This window comes from Callithrix jacchus, chromosome 4, assembly GCF_049354715.1.
Source record: "Callithrix jacchus isolate 240 chromosome 4, calJac240_pri, whole genome shotgun sequence".
NCBI classification, from domain to species: Eukaryota; Metazoa; Chordata; class Mammalia; order Primates; family Cebidae; genus Callithrix; species Callithrix jacchus.
The window spans coordinates 126957491-126977063 of record NC_133505.1 but is presented as its reverse complement, the minus strand read 5'-3'; the positions used below and the strand labels follow the sequence as shown (position 1 = coordinate 126977063).

General features: G+C 33.9%; 1 non-coding gene across 1 annotated transcript; it reads left to right on the top strand.

Annotated features, from left to right (window-relative positions):
- The first annotated feature begins 16860 nt into the window (after window positions 1-16860).
- Window positions 16861-16968, top strand: LOC118153254 (U6 spliceosomal RNA). The gene has a single exon (XR_004742510.1). It is a non-coding gene; the product is annotated as a U6 spliceosomal RNA (small nuclear RNA).
- Window positions 16969-19573: the final 2605 nt, after the last annotated feature.

Below are 19573 nucleotides of genomic sequence, written 5' to 3'. Positions count from 1 at the left end.
CATAAAAGCACTTCTTGCTCCTTGAAAACTTATATTTTCCTTTATAGCATTTATCACTCACCATCATTATTACATCTTTATTGATATAATCATTTTTAATCTGTCACCACCATAAGACTGTCATCTCACTGAGGGTAAGCTCTAGGGTTGTTTTTGTTCACTGATATACCCCTAGTACCTTGCAAGTGCCAGACTGGATAAGCATATATTGAATCAATCAATAAAAAAGGATGATAGGAATTAATTGGTGGTTTTCATATTAACATTATTATGAGCCACTGTTTCTGACGGCCTACCAGTCTTAGGATCATGCACTGGAATTGCCAGATACCTGTGTTAAAATGCATATTACCAGTCCTGTCCCTGGTTAACCTACTAATTCAGAATTCTGGGCACAGGGCCCTACATCAAAAAGGTAATTCTAATGTACTGCTTGGTGTGTGGACTCACTCAACTAAGCGAATATTTGTGGGAGTCACAATATGTGAAACTTTAGAAATTTTAATTCAGTCTCTTTACAAAAAAGTAACTAAGTTTAAAATTATCCATGTATCTTCTATTAAATGTAAGAGATTTATTACCAGTCTAGGTTTACATGGTATAAAAATGAATAAGGTTTGACTGCTATCCTAGGAGATCATGAACCAGTAAATTAGATGAACTTATCATCAGACAAATTATGATACATTGAAATATATTTTCCTGCCCAGATATATGACCTTTACTCCTTATTAGAAAGGATTGAGTAAAGTCTTTGAGGTGTTAGAACCTCAACTTGAATTGAATTTTAAGAGATCAATAAGGATAGACAAGGAGATTTCCAGGAAGATGATAAAGTAGTTCTAAGTTACGAACTTGTGAAAGAGAATAGCTGCCCCAGGAGCTAGAGATAAGAAATAAGTTGTAAAGGACGTTGTTAGACAAATCAAAGAACTTGAATACAAAAGTTTTGACTAATATAGTAACAACCACAAAGACAAATACACTACCTTTTAGGACTTGGTGATGAACAAATAGATCTCTTAGCTGATTTCAGAACCTCAGTTATTTTTGCTGCCTACTCTAAGACAAATTACCATTGAAATTGAAAAATAGTATGTTTGTCAACAAGCGTGTTTTTATTACTCTGTATAGGAAATGGAAACCTTCTGTCTTTTAAATTTTTTCTTTTTTTTAATTGCATTTTAGGTTTTGGGGTACATGTGCAGAACATGCAAGATAGTTGCATACATACACACATGGCAGTGTGTGAGGACAGGCATGTGGCTCACTCCGTAATTTCAGCACTTCTTTGGGAGGCTGAGGCAGGAGAATCACTTGAGCCGAGGAGTTTGAAACCCACGTGAGTAGCATGGCAAAACCCCATCTCTGAAATAAAATAAAAAGCAAAATTAGCCAGGTGGGGTGGCTACATGGGAGGCTGAGGTGAGAGGATTGCTCAAATTCAGGAGTTTGAGGCTGCAATGAGTTATGACTGTGCCACTGCACTCCAGCCTGGGTGACAGAGTAAGACCCTATCTCAAAGAAAAAATAAAAAAAAATAAAATAAAACTCTAAGTAAAATAGCATGTTACCATGTTAATGTATTTAAAGACTTCTGTACAAAAGCATGCTTTGCAGTCTTCAAAATTATATTTTGTTTTATATGAACAGTCATGTAGCTATAGAAAATGTACATTTGATAATCACTGACCAAGAAATGTATTCCAATTGTTAACTAAAAGAGATTCCATAGACACAGAATGAGCAACCTCTAACTTAATAGTTCTTAACCCTAGTTACACTCGAAAACACTTAGAAAATTGTTAAATGAATTGATAGTAGAGACTCAGTATATGTTTAGAGCGTTAATTTGTAATTTCCTTTACAGTTTAAAAGACTGACAGTAAACAGTAAAATCTGTACTAACTATAATAATCTGCTAACCTCGGGAAGAAATACAGATATTTATATGATAAAGTAAATCTATACTCATATTTTCTAAAAACTAATGTTTCTATAAAAGCACAGCCCTGGTTGTTATACATTCTAAGCCAGTCTTCTTATCTTCTGGGGAGAAATATTTGTAATTATTTCAAGGATTGCAAAGAAAGTTGTTTGTACAGCATATTTTTTCAATGTCTCAGCTCTTGTCAAATTATACTAATTGTTGGATTAACCTCCAACATTGCTATTTCTCTATATTTTTATGTACAAATGTCAGCCTTTAGTATTACAATGAAAAAATTAAAACAAGCACTGACTGAAGTAATTAATGCTGTAAGAACCACTGTGAAGTTCAGGCTTGCCACATGTAACTGCGCCAGTGGCTCTACCTTGATGTGACATATGAGCTGATTACTGTGTGCTGGGTTAATAGTCACCCCTGAAAAACAGAATTATTTCCTACTCCAGCTTACCTGTCTTCTAAAACGATTATGATCTACATTTTATCATCTTAGCTCTGTCCTCTCCAAAATTCCAAGCACTTTTCCTATTTCTGATGGTATTTGGGCATTTTAATTAGAGTATTTAAAAACTCAGTTCTAACAGCAGATGCATATGTGCTGGTGTAGAAAGTGTGGACCTTGCTTAAATGTAGAAAGAGCATTTAAATTATAAGTGGTAATAAATAGTTGTATATCTCTATATATTTTGGCTCTTAATTTTCTTTTTCTGCCTAATGGGAGTATTTTTTGCTTTAATTCAGAGTTACAGTAAGAATGCAGGACTCTACTCGTTTACAATAATGGAAAAAAGATGGTATCTTTAGTCTCAATTTACTTGGCATTCACTCATTCAGTAAATTTATTCTGATGATGTTCCATGTGAGTATATTGTGATGATTAAAATTGAAGCCTTGAAATCAAATCTTGCTACCCCTTCCTAGTTGTACGATCTTTTGAAATCAATTTTCTCTCCACTTTGCAACTTTTCTTAACAGAAAAGAGGAAGGAATTAATAACCTTAATACATTTTTTGGAAAATTTAATGGGACAGCATGCATTAAACACTGAGATTGGTATCCGATAGTGGGTAGGAATTCAGTGATGGCAGCATGCAAAGGTGTGCAGGAGAGTTTGAAGAGCAGGCCTGATCTTTAGAAAGGATGAAAAAATAAAATCCCTGGCTGGCTTCCAGAAACATGGCTTTGGGATGTTCTGTGCATTGATGAGATTGCTGTATCACCGTGTCTGTGCTGTACAGACAGTGTGATTTATGGCAAACACCTGCTTTCATTCTGGAAATCTTAAATTTAGATAGTTGTGCCTGTGTAACCCACTCCCAATAAAACCTTGGAGTCTCAGTCTCAATCATACTTTCCTGTCTCCAGATGGTGTTTGTTTCACTGATAGAAGAAGGAGAGCACTGTGTGTGGCCCCTTCAAGGGGAGCATGGGAAGTCTGTGATAGCATGTCTCCACACTCTCTGCCAGCTGTCTTTTCCCACCTTGCTGTTTCTGTTGTATAGCCTTTCTTGGTACCAATCCACAACCATGAGTACATCTGCCTATAAGTCTTCCTAATTCTTCCTTCTAGCAAATCACCAAATACGAGGATGGTTATGGAACCTTCCAACCTATGTACTGTCAGAGATGTAATTTGTGAGAATGACTTCCCCTTACTGAAACATAATGGAAATGTTGTTTGGGGAAAATAAAGAGAGAAAGGTAGGAATGCCGAAACCCTGGTGCCTGGATATCTATAGAATCACCCATATATGAAAGAGCAGCTGAACTGTAATTCATGATGAGAGGTCAGATTTATCAGTGAAATTTTAAAATAATAAATCTAATCTTGGGAGAATTGGCTCTGTGGACCTCTTTATTTGGCTAATTAACTGAAGTTGATAAAAGTAAAACAAGACAGAAAGAGGCCTAGAACGTCCCAAGATTGTACCTTGAAGATAAGAAGAAATTTAACATTTTCTGATGTCACGATGCCTGCGTATTTTCAGAATTAAGTTAGTTTTAAGCTGAAGTAGAATTTTGATGAATAAATTTATATTTTAAGGCTTATAGCATGTAATAAAAAATAGCTAAGAAATATGGAAAAAAAATAATTAAAATGTTGGCTGGGGCAGAAGGATATCTGAGCCTGGGAAGCAGAGGTTGCAGTGAGCCATGATCACACCACTGCACTGCAGCCTGAGTGACAGAGTAAAACTGTCTCAAAAAAAACAAGAAAGAAAGAAAATGTTATACTAGATAGGTAGTTAATGCTATCCTCCTGTAAATACCTACTTTCAGGGAAATATGAATGATTATAAGTGCTGTTGTTAGGCTTTTGAATTTTGAAAACATCAATATAAAACATATTATTAAAGACAATTGATATTGAAAATTCAACTATAATATATATGTTCAATATAAAAACAAATTAATCAGCAGTTTTCCCCAAATTTTCATAACCTTCAAACAGGATGCAAGTTTTATTTATCCATAGCCGATGTATGATTTGAGGATCTTAGAATTATTATTTAAAGAAATAAAATGGTAATTTAATAATGAAAAGAGACCTTTATGACAAGTTCTTCACTTGTAGATAAAGACAGTCAGAGGATATCAGAGAACTGATATTTTGCCTAAAATCAATTTGTCCTATTACACTGCTTTTCCTAGAAAAAATATGCACTTCTTGTTTCAAAATAAGCAAACCCTTTAAAATGTGTTCATATATAATTTACTTAGAAATTTTAATTGTTTTACAAAGTTAGTCTTTCAGCAGTAAAATTCTCCTAGCCTTAGGCTCTGTGCCAAATGGCTAATCATATGCGAATGCCTTTACCACTACCAATTAAAGAAAGAAAATCTTTACTTTTCAAATAATCCTGAGAAATTTGTCATATTGAAAATAATAAATCCTTAGTACTTTATAAAGTTTAGCTTATGTTTATATTTTGTGAATTAGATTGAATTAATCTGTCTATATTTAGCATTAAGCAATTGCTGAACATTGGCTGAAACTTAAGTAAAATCTTTAATAAATGACATTAGTTTAGAACTCATCAAATTACCTCCAGTAGTTTACAGCATTTTTCACCTTAAGACTTTTTTTTTTAAATTTTTTATTGCATTTTAGGTTTGGGGGTACATGTGCAGAACAGTTGCATAGGTACACACATGGCAGTGTGTTTTGCTTCCTTTCTCCCCTTCACACACATTTGGCATTTCTCCCCAGGCTATCCCTCCCCACCTCCCCCTCCCGCTGGCCCTCCCCTTTTCCCCCCAATAGACCCCAGTGTTTAATGCTCCCCTCCCTGTGTCCATGTGTTCTCATTTTTCATCACCCGCCTATGAGTGAGAATATGCGGTGTTTCATTTTCTGTTCTTGTGTCAGTTTGCTGAGAATGATGTTCTCCAGATTCATCCATGTCCCTACAAATGACTCAAACTCATCATTTCTGATTGCTGCATAATATTCCATAGTGTATATGTGCCACATTTTTCCAATCCAGTCTATCATCGATGGGCATTTGGGTTGAATCCAGGTCTTTGCTATTGTAAACAGTGCTGCAATGAACATTCGTGTGCATGTGTCCTTATAGTAGAACGATTTATAGTCCTTTGGATATATACCCAGTAATGGGATTGCTGGGTCAAATGGAATTTCTATTTCTAAGGCCTTGAGGAATCGCCACACTGTCTTCCACAATGGGCAAAGGATATGAACAGACACTTTACGAAAGAAGACATATATGAGGCCAACAATCATATGAAAAAACACTCATCGTCACTGGTCATCAGAGAGATGCAAATCAAAACCACATTGAGATACCATCTCATGCCAGTTAGAATGGTGATCATTAAAAAATCTGGAGATAACAGATGCTGGAGAGGATGTGGAGGAAAAGGAACACTTTTACACTGTTGGTGGGAGTTAGTTAAGACTTTTTAAGAACACTAATTAAAACACAAGTTGCCCTTTTGAGCTGAACCTACATGAACATTCATAACCTAAATTTCATAAGGCAAGGTAATTTGGGGATGGTGTCAGAGGAATGATTGTGTGAATGTATACTCTGGCTTAAACTCATAATGAAACACCATTCAGAATGTGACAGTTTCTTCTCTTACAAATCATGTGATTTCCACTGTCATCCTTCAGGTAGATAACACTGCTCACTTGGGTTATCACTCATGCAGCTTCCTGCCAAAAAATGATTGCTCCTTGAGAGTTGTAAAGTTCAAGAGGCTGAACAAAATATAAATGAGAAAAAGGAAACTTTTAGAGTGCTTGCAAAGCCTTTCTAGGCCGCTTGGATGCAGTATGAATGAGAACTATGCATTTCCATGTAACTCAAGATGAAAATGGGCTTTCCTGGTGATCACAAGAAAATGTAAGCAGGGTAGGGTGAAGTGCTTCTCAGCCATGTTATGCTCACTAACTCTTTAGCTTGCCTAGTCACAATTTGTAGATTTCAACCTTAAGAAAAGAGACTGTGGAATTATATCTGTTTCAAGTAGAGTAACTAATAGGTTTCATGATTGAAATCCTTAGAAACTTCTAAGATTTCAAAATTCCATAGAGAAACATATTTGCTAAGATACTCTTATCATTACATTTATTACCAGACTGTCAATTAAATATTAAAACTTTAATACATTAGGAAACCTGCATTGATATTTTTCTCTTTAAAATAGAATGCAAATGTTGACAGTAGATGTCATCCAGTTTTAATTCTAATCTCATATATGAGAGAGAGAGAGAGAGAGAATAAAGATTGAGAGGTTAATTAAATTTCTCAAGATGACAAAACAAACTCTAAAAAGCACTTTTCTCTTATATAGTGTCATGATGTCAGAGCAGTCACTGGCATTCATATAATTTTCTTTGGCAATAGAGAACAATAATGCCGACATTTCTACCACATCAGGATTTTCCAAATCCAGTTTAGGTAAGAATGGAGAAAAAGAAAAAAGTGAATAATTATGTTGAGTGTAAACAAGTGGACACAATACATTGCTGATATTAATGAAAAGCTAACAATACTTGCTTAGTTCTTTTTGAGACAGATAATATAGATGAGATCGACAGGATTTACAGGAATAAATGCTAAATTTATTATTATTACAAGTAACAATAGTATGACTCAGTATATCCTTGTACCACTTGTATGACTCAGCGTAAACTTTGTTTATATCCATAACTGAAATATTAAAAATTGTTTAATACCAAAAACTTAATGTGTTTCTCGTGTCTCTACTGTACTCCATTCTTTCTTCCTTCTTTCCTTCCTTCCTATATTCTTTCTTTCTCCAACTCTTTGAAGTACAATTGACAAAAACTATTGTGTATATTCAAGGTACATTACTTGATGTTTTATATATGTACACATTGTAAAATGATTACCACAATCAAGCTAACTAATATAACCATCACTTCAGATGGTTATGTATGTGAATGTGTGTGGTGAGGATACTTAATATGTACTCTCTTAGCAAATACCAAGTGTACATTATATAACTAGGTCTTAGGTATCCAGAACTTATTCATCTTATAAGTGCAAGCGTGTACCTTTTGAGCAATATCTCCCCATTTCCTCTATATCTGATCCCACCCTTTCACTCTCTGCTTCTATGAGTTTAACTTTCTTAGATCCCATATATATGTGAGACCACACAGCATTTGCTTTTCTGGGTCTTACCATGATATCTTCCAGGTCCATCCATATTGTCACAAATAGCAGGATTTCCTTCTTTATTAAGGCTGAATATCCAATTCTATATGCATGCACACCATGTTTTCTGTATCCGTTCACCCATTAACAGACACTTAGCTGAACAATTTGTTATCCATCATGAGAGTGTGTTGAATTTTGTCAAATGTACTTTATGCAGCTATTAAGATGATCATGTGATATTTCTCCTTTATTCCGTTAATATAGTGTTTCCCAGTTATTGATCTGCATATGCTAACCTATCCTTACATCCATGGATAAATCAGACTTGATAATGACACATGATCATTTTAATGTGCTGCCAAATTCAGTATGCTATTTTTTTTGTTGAGAATGTTTGCATCTGTGCTTATCAGTGATATTGGCCTGTAATTTTGTTTTCTTGTAATCTTGTTTGGTTTTGGAATAAGGGCACTACTGGCATTGTAAAATATGTCTGAAATTGTTTTCTTCTCTTCACATTTTCTGGCAGAGTTGGGAAGCACAGACATTAATTTTTTTTTCAATGGTTGGTAGAATCCTGCAGTGAAGTCATTAGGTCTTAGGCTTTTCTTTGATAAAAGACTTCATTTCTCATGCTATCTTCCTACTTGTTCTTGGTCCCTTAGTATTTTCTATTTCTTCATGATTCAATCTTGGAAGATTGTCTTTGCCTAGGAATTTATCCGTTTCTTCTAAGTTATTCAGTTTGTTGGTGTATATTCAGTTTGTTGGTTCATAGCAGTCTCATGATTGTTTATATTTATCTGGCATAAGTTTTAATGTCTCTTCTTTTATTTCTTATTTTATTTACTTCAGTTTTTTTTTCCTTTTTATAGTTAGCCTAATCAGTAGTTTGCCAATTTTATTCTTTTCCAAAAGCCAACTCTTAGTTTCATTGATCTTTTCTATTCTTCTTCTCAATTTTATTGCTGCTCTTATCTTTATAATCTTTATTATTTCTTCCTTTCTCCTTAATTTGGGCTAAGTTTGTTCTTTTTTTATTTATTTCTTGAGGTTTAATGTTATGTTGTTTATTTGAGATTCTTCTTTTTTAATGTGTGTATTTATTGCCATAAATTGTCCTCTTAGAACTCTTTCACTCTATCTCATAAGTTTTGGTATGTTGTGCGCATTGGGTTGAAAGTGTAGTTCAAGATCAATATTCTTTACTAATTTCTGTATGGATGATTTATCCACTGTTGAAAGTGCAATATTAAAGATTTCTACTATGATTGTATTATCATCTATCTTTCCTTTTACATCCATTAATATTTCTTCATAAATTTAGGTGCTCCAATTTGAGATGACATATATTTAAAATTGTTATATTCTCTTGTTAAAGTGACTCCTTTATCATTGTATAATGATCTTATTTTTCTCTTTTTATACTTTTTAGTTCAAAGTCTATTTTATCTGTTATAAGTATACATATATGTGATTTCTTTTGGTTTTCATTTGCATGCAATGCCTTTTTCTGTCCTTTCATTTTCAGTTCTTAAAGGTGAAGTAAGTTTCTTGCATGCAGCATATTGTTAGGTTTTTAAAATTTATCCACCTACTCTAAGTCTTTGGTTGAAAATTCTAATGCATTCACATTTAAGGTAATACTTTCTAAGTAAGGACTTACTATAGTCGATTTATCATTTTTTTCTACCTGTTATGTAAATTCCCTGATCATTTTTTTTCTCTTTATCTTTTCTGCATCTACTATAGATGTTTTCTTTGTGCTTATCATTAAACTATCATAAAAATTCTTTATTTCTTGCATTTTTAAATTTCATGTATTGTATTCTTATAGTCACAGAATTTCTCTTTGGTTCTTTGTTTGTGAATTATATCTCTTGATTGAACCTATTATTTTGTTTGTCTATTGTTTTCCTAATTTCATTAGGTTGCCTTGCTGTATTCTCTTGTGGGTGACTGAGCTTCTTTAAAATGAGTACTTTGTATTCCTTGACAACTATTTCATAGATAACTATTTATTACCCAGTTACTGGATAATTCTTGTGATTCTATGGTGATATGATGGTTTCATGGTTTCTCATGTTTCTTCTTGTCTTCTGACAATATTTGCACATTTGATAAAAGAGTCACCTCTCTCCCAGACATTACGGATTGATTTCAGAGAAGAAAATCCTTCAGATATGGTTGATTTTGATGGCACTGGCTGCACAGGATGTTATGGTTTTGAGTCCAATGAGGGCACAACAATGTAGTCTCTATCAAGCTTTATAACTTAGGCTGGCATCAGTGAAGATTATCAGGATTCAGGGTGACCAAGTCTGTGGGCATCCATAGCTGTGGAAAGGGCTGCAGGTTCTTTCACGTTGAAAGCTGTTGTGTTTTTCCTGATCTCTTTCTCTCATGAGTAAAGTCATGACTCATCACTTTTGACACAAGGTCCCAATAGAAATGGATATCTATAAGTTACCTGTCAAAAAATACAAGATAATTATTTTAGGAAACTCAGCAAGCTATGGTAGAGCACAAAGAGACAACTCAGCAGCTAGGGAGCTGATGTGCAGAGTGCAGACACACACAGAGCTTCAGCTGCTCCCTGGTGCAGAGCATGGGTTCTTGCACTTTGGTGGTGGCTCCAGTATCCTAGGCATGAATGCTTGCAGAGTAGCTATGGAAGTTGAGTCTGGAGATTGCACATGACTACCCCAATTTCAGTGCTGGCACAGGTAGACAAGGGCACTGGCTAGTTTGCTGTGGCAGTGGTTTGTATGTCTGAGGAACAGGTGTTCACTGGCTAGCAGCAGAGTTGAAATTTGGAGTACAGATGTGTGCAGAGCAACCATGGTTCCATGGCCCAGGGCAAGGCAAGCATGCAAAGGCAGTGGCTATGGTGTCTAAAGTGTGGGTGGGTATGGTACAGCTGCAGAGCTGAAATCTTCAGCCAGTATAGACATGTACTGAGAGGCTGCAGCTCCAGGGTCTTGAGTGCCGTTGGGGTTTAAGGTGTGGTGGCCCCAGTTCATGGGTGGCATAACAGCAGCTCTTTCCTGGGCAGTACAACAACTTCTCTTTTGCTGGGGCATCTGCAGCAGCAACAGCTTTTAATTACATTAGTGGTGAAAGCTGCTCTGCAGAGCAGGTCACTGGGATTGTGGTAACACCCTTCTTCTTTGTTCCTAGCTATCTACCAACATCTCAGGTATACTGATCTCCCCAGCAATCCTTTCTGTGCAGTTTTTCTTCTCTTTTCCCCACCATGCTGCTGCAGCTTCTTAATTGAACCCTTGAGACCACATAAAGCTATTTTTATTTTTACTTTAGTTGTCTATCCTGTTGTTTTCCGTGGGGGGCTATGAAGGCTGGTATCTCTTACTCTCCCATCTTGTTAATGTTATTTTCTAAGGAACTCTCAAAGGTAAGAAGAAACTTACATTTTTGAAGTATGCAAAGCCTCCATATTTAACAAAATTAAGTTAGTATTAATCTTCAGTAGATTTGGTATGAATAACAATTATATTGTAATTCCTGTAATAGTCAATAAGAAAATGATTCTTGAAATGAGGGAAAAGAAAACAAGTAAAGAGTTAAAATTGTATATTAGAAATGTAAATACCCTAAAGAAGGCTGTATATAAGAGGATAAATAATACATAAGATATATAGAAAACAAAAGCAAAGTGTCACAAATAAATACTACTATATCAAGAGGTGAGTGGGCAAAATTCTCCAAACAAAATGCAGAGATTCTTAGGTAAGACAAAAATGAAAAACGAGATACAATTGCATGCTATCAAAAAAGACACAATTTATAGTCAAAGTCAGAAATAGTTTGGAAGTAAAAAATCAAAAAGTATATTGTGGAACCAGTGAGCAGTAGGGAGGTGCAATGACTTTACTAATATAATACCAAAATCAGCTTAAAGTAAAATAAATTACATATAACAAAGAGTAATATTCATAAAGATAAAAGAGTCAATTTATTAAGAAGATATAACAATTATAGGTGAATTTACAACTAATAACAGAATCCCAAATTATGAGACTCAAAAATTCACAGGCTTGAGAAAACAACAGCAAAACATATGAGTCAGAAGCACGAACATGCCACTTTCAATAATAAGTAAACAGAGAATCAACAATTATATTGAACACTTAACTATACTATCAACAGACTTTACCTGATGTTTATAAAGCACTCTTCCTGACAACAATGGAATACATGTGCTTTTCGAGTACATATGGAACATTGTTCAAGATGGAACATACTACTAAGCCTAAAAACAAGTATTTATACATTTGAAAGGATTGAAATCATAGCAGTGTATTCTCAGATTACAGTAAAATTCAATTAGAAATCAACAAGAAAATGGGAAAATCCCTAGGTATTTGGAAAGTAAAAATACATACTTTTAAATAACAAATGTGGAGTCAAACAACATAGTTCCAGTTTTCTAAAAATCACAAAAAGTATTAGTAAATATTTGTAAATCATTGAAAAAAGTCAACATATCAAAATTTGTGACATGCAAACAAGGTGTGCATACAGAGAAATATAAGGTTTTACATGCCTATGTTAGGAAATAAGTCTCAAATCAAGAACTTAAAATTTTCTATTAAGCAATAAAAAAAGAGAGCAATCAATCTAGAGCACAAATAATAAAATATAAAAGAATAATGTTGAAATTATGAAAAAGAACTTGAAAAAGTAGATAAATCAATGGATCCAATACTTGCTTCACTGAATATGCATCAAATTTGCAAATTTTTATTTATATTTTACAAAAGGGAAACAAAGGAGCCAAGTTCCTATAATTTTTAAGAACTTTGTATTTCAAAAGGCAAGCTCGATCAGCTCTATGAAAGATTATGCCTATGGGACATTGAGATATTGGGCAAAATAAAACTGAGGATGTGTAGGTCAATATCAGGCATTCACAGGTACTTTTGTTTCTTCACTGGAAAAGCAGTAGGGGGGAGTCAATGACAAGAATAGCCATTCAGAGATAGCTTTCTAGTATATTCAGTATATGTCATTATTTAGGTAGGATAATATTTTAATCATTTTAGCCATATTTTGTATGCATATTTCTTGTTTTCCCCAACAAATTATTATTAAGAAGTCACTTTAAAATGGGCTTGTTAGGCAGTTTAATCAAAATAATGTTGATATTCCTATTGACATTGGCATTGTACTGTTGTGCTTTAATTATATTACTTTCCACAGAAAGAAACTCAACTTGAAGTTGATAAATTGTAAGAAATATAAGTTACAATCTCTTCACATTCTCCAGAAATGGATTCCTGGATAATAGAATGACAAATAAACTGTAATAAGTGATTTAAATCAATATATACCATCAAGAAAAAGTTAATGTGTTTGGACAAAGGATTAAGTAACTTCTTTCTTTCTTCTCCTTTCTTGGATCCTACTACATAGTCAGATGAAAATGAAAAATTCATTCTGAATGTTCAAAATAATAAAATTCGAGCAACTGTTTGGATTGTTTAAGTATTAATATTTAGAACTAAATAGTTGGTCCATATTTCTGTATTTAGCATCTTCGACTCAGTCCACTGAACAAGAAGTTCTTGCTGTACATTTTGTGACCAATTTCTTTGACCATTTTCAGCACATGTTTGCATTGACCTTGATCTTTTATTCTTGGCATCTTCTAAATGTCACCAAGTTGGCTGGTATTGATAAGATTAAAAAAAGAGCTCAATCATTTAAAAGATAAATTAATGTGATCTTTATGATGTTAAATTTGAAATTTTGTGAGCACTTTAGTTAAGGTTAATGTATCTGAGTGTTCCTTATTTTTGGCTTGTAGAATAAAACTGAAATTCAAATCCACAATTATTAAATTTAATTAAAAATCAAAAAACTTTAAAACAAAATTTTTTTACATTCATGGCAAACCTGATCTCAACTGATATATGCCTGCTAGTTCAAGTAGTTGAATATTCACATATTTTGATACACAAGTATTACCATATTTGATTATGGGTCATTGCCCAGAGATCCCACTGGGAAGTCACATAGTACATATATATGTAGTGCATTATGTTTCTAAAATATTTTTTTAAAGTCCTCTAAATTCTATGATACTTGTAGTACAGAGAGTTTTAGATAAGTTATAATAAACCTGTGTGCTATACAACAGTTATTTTTTCCTGTTGACTTTTTTTTAAAGACCCATTTTGATGAACTTAGAAGTTTAACCATAGCTTTGGGTTTCCAGGATCATGCTGATTGACTATTCTTTCAATTATATCTGACATTTTGAGATTATGTAGACAGATTTGAAATGTGTGAATAGAGACAAGTAGATGATCCTAAAGAAACCTTAGAATTTAGGTTGCATAGCAATCAGTTGATTGGAGATTGGTAATTTTTCTTTCTCTAAAAATCCAATGGCAGAGTTTATACCTGAGATCACTTTTCTAGAAGACTGAGTTGTAGGTGGGCAGTGGAAGACTCTGCTTACACACTTGATCTGCATTTCATGCAAGGTCATTATGTTGAAGCTCAACTTTATCCAAGCCCCCCAAATTTTCATGCATAGCTGACCTTTATACCGGATATAATGGTGTCTAAACCTTGCTCTGTTTGATTCATATGCATAAGTCATTTCCAACACTTCCATTATAAAGAAGTTGAAAGAGAAAAATTAAAAGAAATAGTTCACCTAACTAGGTCTCTACACTCTAAACAACTACATGTCCAGCAACATAGACCAGGAACAGGTTGATTTCAGGAACTAGAATAAGGATCAGGCAATCCATTCACCTGAGTGCTCTTAGAAGCCCTAATTGAGGACCACAATGGATCCTTTGATTGGAATTTTTTAAATCTTCCTAGGATATTTTTGTTGTTGTTATCAATACTATTCTATTTAAATATTTGGAGGCAATGAAGAATAAAAGATAAATGTCAGTGTTAACACTGTGCTAACAAGACTTGTAGCTTGCCAAATAGTCTACTCACAAACAGCAAGAACTTTTTCAGATGACCTAGTCATAGACACAAAATAACAAATAATCATGTGCTTTCTCCTTACACTATATGATTTTTCCCCAATAAAACCTATTTACACAATATATATTATGAATTGAAAAACCCGTGTGGGCTTATTATGCCAAATCAAGACATTCAATCACTTTAATATTCTTCCATAAATCGTAATTTAGTTAATAAATACACAATTGATATATGAACCCATAGAATTACATATGCATGTTATATTTTAATTAAAATACTGTCATATTATTATATCTGTATCTTCAAACAAATGCTCACTTTTAAAGAGATCAGGTTAGGAATTTATTCTGCTCATATATAAAACTTTTTAAAACTTGTTTAAAGAAATGCCTATTTTATTGTTTTATGAATCATAGAACTCTAGTACCGTTACTTCATAGTTGTACTTACTTTTGTAATGGTATTGTCATGTTTAATCATCCAGATTGATTCAGCCATTAATTTTAATAAAAAATCATATTTCCAACAAGGTGAAGAATACGTCCTCACCAAGAGTATACTTAAGAAAGTATTATAGGCTTAAGGCATTTCCCACAGTTGACCAATACTAATACCTTGTGGTAATTTTTTGAATATTCTCTGTATCAACCATGTAAATGCAATAACAGACTCTTCCTCATTGTTGTCAATCAGAGTTTCTACTGTTACTACTTTAGGAGTTGCTTTCATGACAGAACCAGAAAATTAACTACTACCTTTGCAACAAAAAATAAAGTCCTCACCTCTCATTCATTTCAGTTCCTTGCCAAAAGCTATGGAAGCAGCCTTGCTACTGAGCCAGACTCTGAACTTCTCTTCACTACTTTCCCTTGTCCCTATCAGCATTAGAAGGTTAGGCAAGCTACATTTGCCTGTGTAAGACACAGCCCCTACAAGGTCACAGTTGAACATTTTCCCCTCATATCTTCATTTGAATCTCTAGATGCACAAACATTCAAGGGAAAGATAATTTACTTAACTCTGCACACTACGTATATTTAAATCTTAGATCAAATCTAACTCTTAATCTTAAATTTATAGGATTTATGATCAATTTTCTAAAATTATAGGAATATCCTTGCAAGGCAATGTTCTAAGTGTTTTAAACCTATAGTATCCTATTTAATAGTCAAAACAATGCTTTATAGAAAGTATCAAAATACTCAGATGAAAAAATTACAAAACAGAGAGTTGAACTTACAGCTAGTTAAATGGCAGAGCCACAATTTAAATATATATATTTAAGAATATATACTTCTAATCACTACACTATGCTAACTTATAATACATATAAATTGTTTTTACAACAAAAAATATAATGAACAATATAGTAGCCGTTTTTATGCCAAAAGAATAATTCTACCTCTATGTCTTCCAGGAAAAATGGTAGGATTGTATTTTCTGGCTCATTTGTAAGTATGTGCTGGTTCCATGTAATTCCAGTAAATAAATTCTGTATATTATTTCTAATAATATGTAATTGCCTGTGAGACTGACATAGAGAGGGATATATTTTATGTGGTGGATGCTCCATCTGTTTGGGTTTCTTACCAAATACAGTGAGTAGAGGTATCTGTCAATCTGTGCAGGAAATATACTTGAACAAAAATCAAAATTATATTGCTTTAAGGCACATAAATTTGAGAACTGCTTATTAATAACAAACAGTAAAATTAAAACACATTACATGTTCTGATACAAGTGTAGCAAAAAATTACAAAAAAATGTGCTAAGAAATAAATGTCAATCATTCTACCAACTTTCATCAGAATAAAAACGAAACATAAATATTTTTATAATACATTTTATATTTATTTCATGATTTTATATGTCTTACTACCATTTGTTAGCATCTTTTGCTAACAAGTAATTTCTTGCTTTCTTCATCCATCATTGTTAAGTAAAAATTAATATGTATAATGGCAAAAGACTTGCAAAACAAAATAAGTATGCAGTTTACTACCAGTGGCCTAGCTCACTTAAAACAACAAAATTTTCATCCTGAAATAACTTAATCCATCAAGTGGATATCAGCCACCTGATATATGCCTATTTCTACTGATCTGGTAATTAGGGCAGATTTTTAAAATTATTTTTCAAAGTAGCCAGATAATTTTAAGATGCTTCAAATTATATTTTATATATGGACTTAGGACACTTCTAAGATTGGAATAACAGTTTCTCAAGCAAACAAATTTATTGCTAATAATGAATATAACTGTCTTTTGAAATCTTCTAGTGCTCACTTTGGCAGCACATGCACTAAAATTAGAAAGATACAGTGAAGATTAGCATGGCCCCCTGCACAAGGATGATATGTAAATTCATGAAATATTCCATATTTTTACAAAACTTCTGGACACATACACACTCCCAAGATTGAGCCAAGAAGAAATTTAATCCCTAAACAGACTAATAATGAGCTCTGAAATTAAAGCAGTAATAAATATCCTACCAACCTTTAAAAGCCTAGGACCAGATGGATTCACAGCCAAATTCTATCAGATGTACACAAAAGAGCTTGTACCATTGCTACTAAAATTATTCCAAAAAGTTGAGTAGGAGGGACTTCTCCTCAACTCATTCTCTGAGGCCTATATCATCATGAAATGAAAACCTGGCAGACACACACACACGCAAACACAAGAAAACTTTAGGCCAATATCCTCGATGAACATCGGTCCAAAAATCCTCAACAAAATACCCAGTAGCACATCTAAAACTTATCCACCATAATCAAGTAGGCTTTATCCCTGGAATGCAAGGTTAATTTAACATAGGCAAATCAGTGAATGGGATTTATCACATAAATAGAACTAAAGATAAAAGCCACATGATTATCTCAATAGACACAGATAAGGCTTTTGATAAAATTCATCACACCTTCATGTTAAAAACTCCCAACAAACTGGCCAGGCATGGTGGCTAATGCCTGTGATCCCAGCACGTTGGGAGGCTGAACCAGATAGATCACTTAAGTCCAGGAGTTTAAGACTAGCCTGGGCAACATGGCGAAATCCCATCTGTAATAAGAGTACAAAAAAAGGGAAAATAAAAATTAACTGGGCATGTTGGTGTGGACCTGTAGTCCCAGCTACTCAGGAGGCTGAGGCATGAGAATCACTTGAACCCAGGAGGCAGAAGTTGCAGTGAACTTAGATCTTACCACTGTACTCTAGGCTGGGCAACAGAGTGAGACAAAAACAAAACGACACAAAAAAACAAAACTGTCAGCAAACTAGGTATTGAATATATACTTCAAAATAACAAAAGCAATCTATGACAAACCCACAGCCAACATCCTCTTGAATGGGCAAAAGTTGGAAGCATTCCCCTTGAAAACTAGCACAATACATGGATGTTCTCTCTCACCACTGCTATTCAATATATTGTTGGAAGTCCTGGCCAGAGCAATCAGAAAGTGAAAGAAATAAAAGACATCCAAAAAGGAGGAATGAAAGACAAACTATTATTTTTTTAGAAAGAAAAAAAAAGTGAGAAAGAAAAAAAATGAAGGAGAGGAAGAAAGAGGAAGAGAAAGAGGGAGAGAGAACGGGAGTGTTGCTTTATTGGACAGAATTCAGGCTAGAATGCAGTCTAAAAATGGGTATTGAAAACCTCTTTTATGCCAATAATTGTGCTTAAAAATGGAGACAGGAAAAAATGAGGGAAGAAAATAACAAACAAGTAGCCAACCAATATTTCATTTAAACCTGTGAGTAGGTGTGTTGTGGTACTAATAAGAGTGTATATTTTGTGTATATAAAGTGGAGAGTTCTATAAATATTTATTAAGTTTACTTGTTTCGGATCTGTGTTCAAGTCCTGGATATTCTTGTTAATTTTCTGTCTCATTGATCTATCTAATATTGATGTTGAAGTCTCCCGCTATTGTTGTGTTGGAGTATAAGTCTGTTTATAAGTCTTATGTATCTGGGTGCTCCTGTATTGGGTGCATATATATTTAGGATTGTTAGCTCTTCTTGTTGCATTGATCCTTTTATTGTTATGTAATGACCTTCTTTGCCTCTTTTGACCTTTGTTGCTTTAAAATCTATTTTATCAGAGGTGAGAATTGCAACTCCTGCTATTTATTTATTTATTTATTTATTTATTTATGCTCTCCATTTGGTTGGTAAATCTTTCTCCATCCCTTTGTTTTGAGTCTTTGTGTATCCTTGCATGTGAGATGGGTCTGGATGCAGCATACCGATGGGTTTTGGCTGTGTCTTTTGATTGGGGGATTTAGTTGATTTAAATTTAGGATTAATAATAATATATGTGAGTTTATTACTGCCGTTTAATGTTAGCTGGCTGTTTTGCCCATTAGTTGATGTAAATTCTTCGTTATGTTGATGCTCTTAACATTTTGGTATATTTTTTGAAAGGCTAATACTGGTTGTTCCTTTCTATGTGTGATGCTTCTTTCAGAAGCTCTTGGAAAGCAGGCCTGGTGGTGATGAAATCTCTGAGTACTTGCGTGTTCATAAAAAGATTTATTTTTCCTTAGCTTGTGAAGCTTAGTTTGTCTGGATATGAAATTCTGGGTTGAAAGTTCCTTTCTTTAAGGATCTTAAATATTGGCTCCCACTCTCTTCTGGCTTGTAGGGTTTCTACTGAGAGATCTGCTGTGAGTCTGATAGGCTTCCCTTTCTGGGTAACCTGACCTTTCTCTCTGGCTGCCCTTAGATTTTCTCCTTCATTTCAACCCTGGTGAATCTAATGATTATGTACCTTGGGGTTGCTCTTCTTGAGGAATATCTTTGTGGTGTTCTCTGTATTACCTGAAGTTGAATTTTGTCCTGCCTTGCTAGGTTGGGAAAGTTTTCCTGAATAATATCCTGAAGAGTATTTTCCAGCTTGGATTCATTCTCTTCATCACATTCAGATACACCTATCAAACGTAGATTAGGTCTTTTCACATAGTCCCATATTTCCTGGAGACTTTGCTC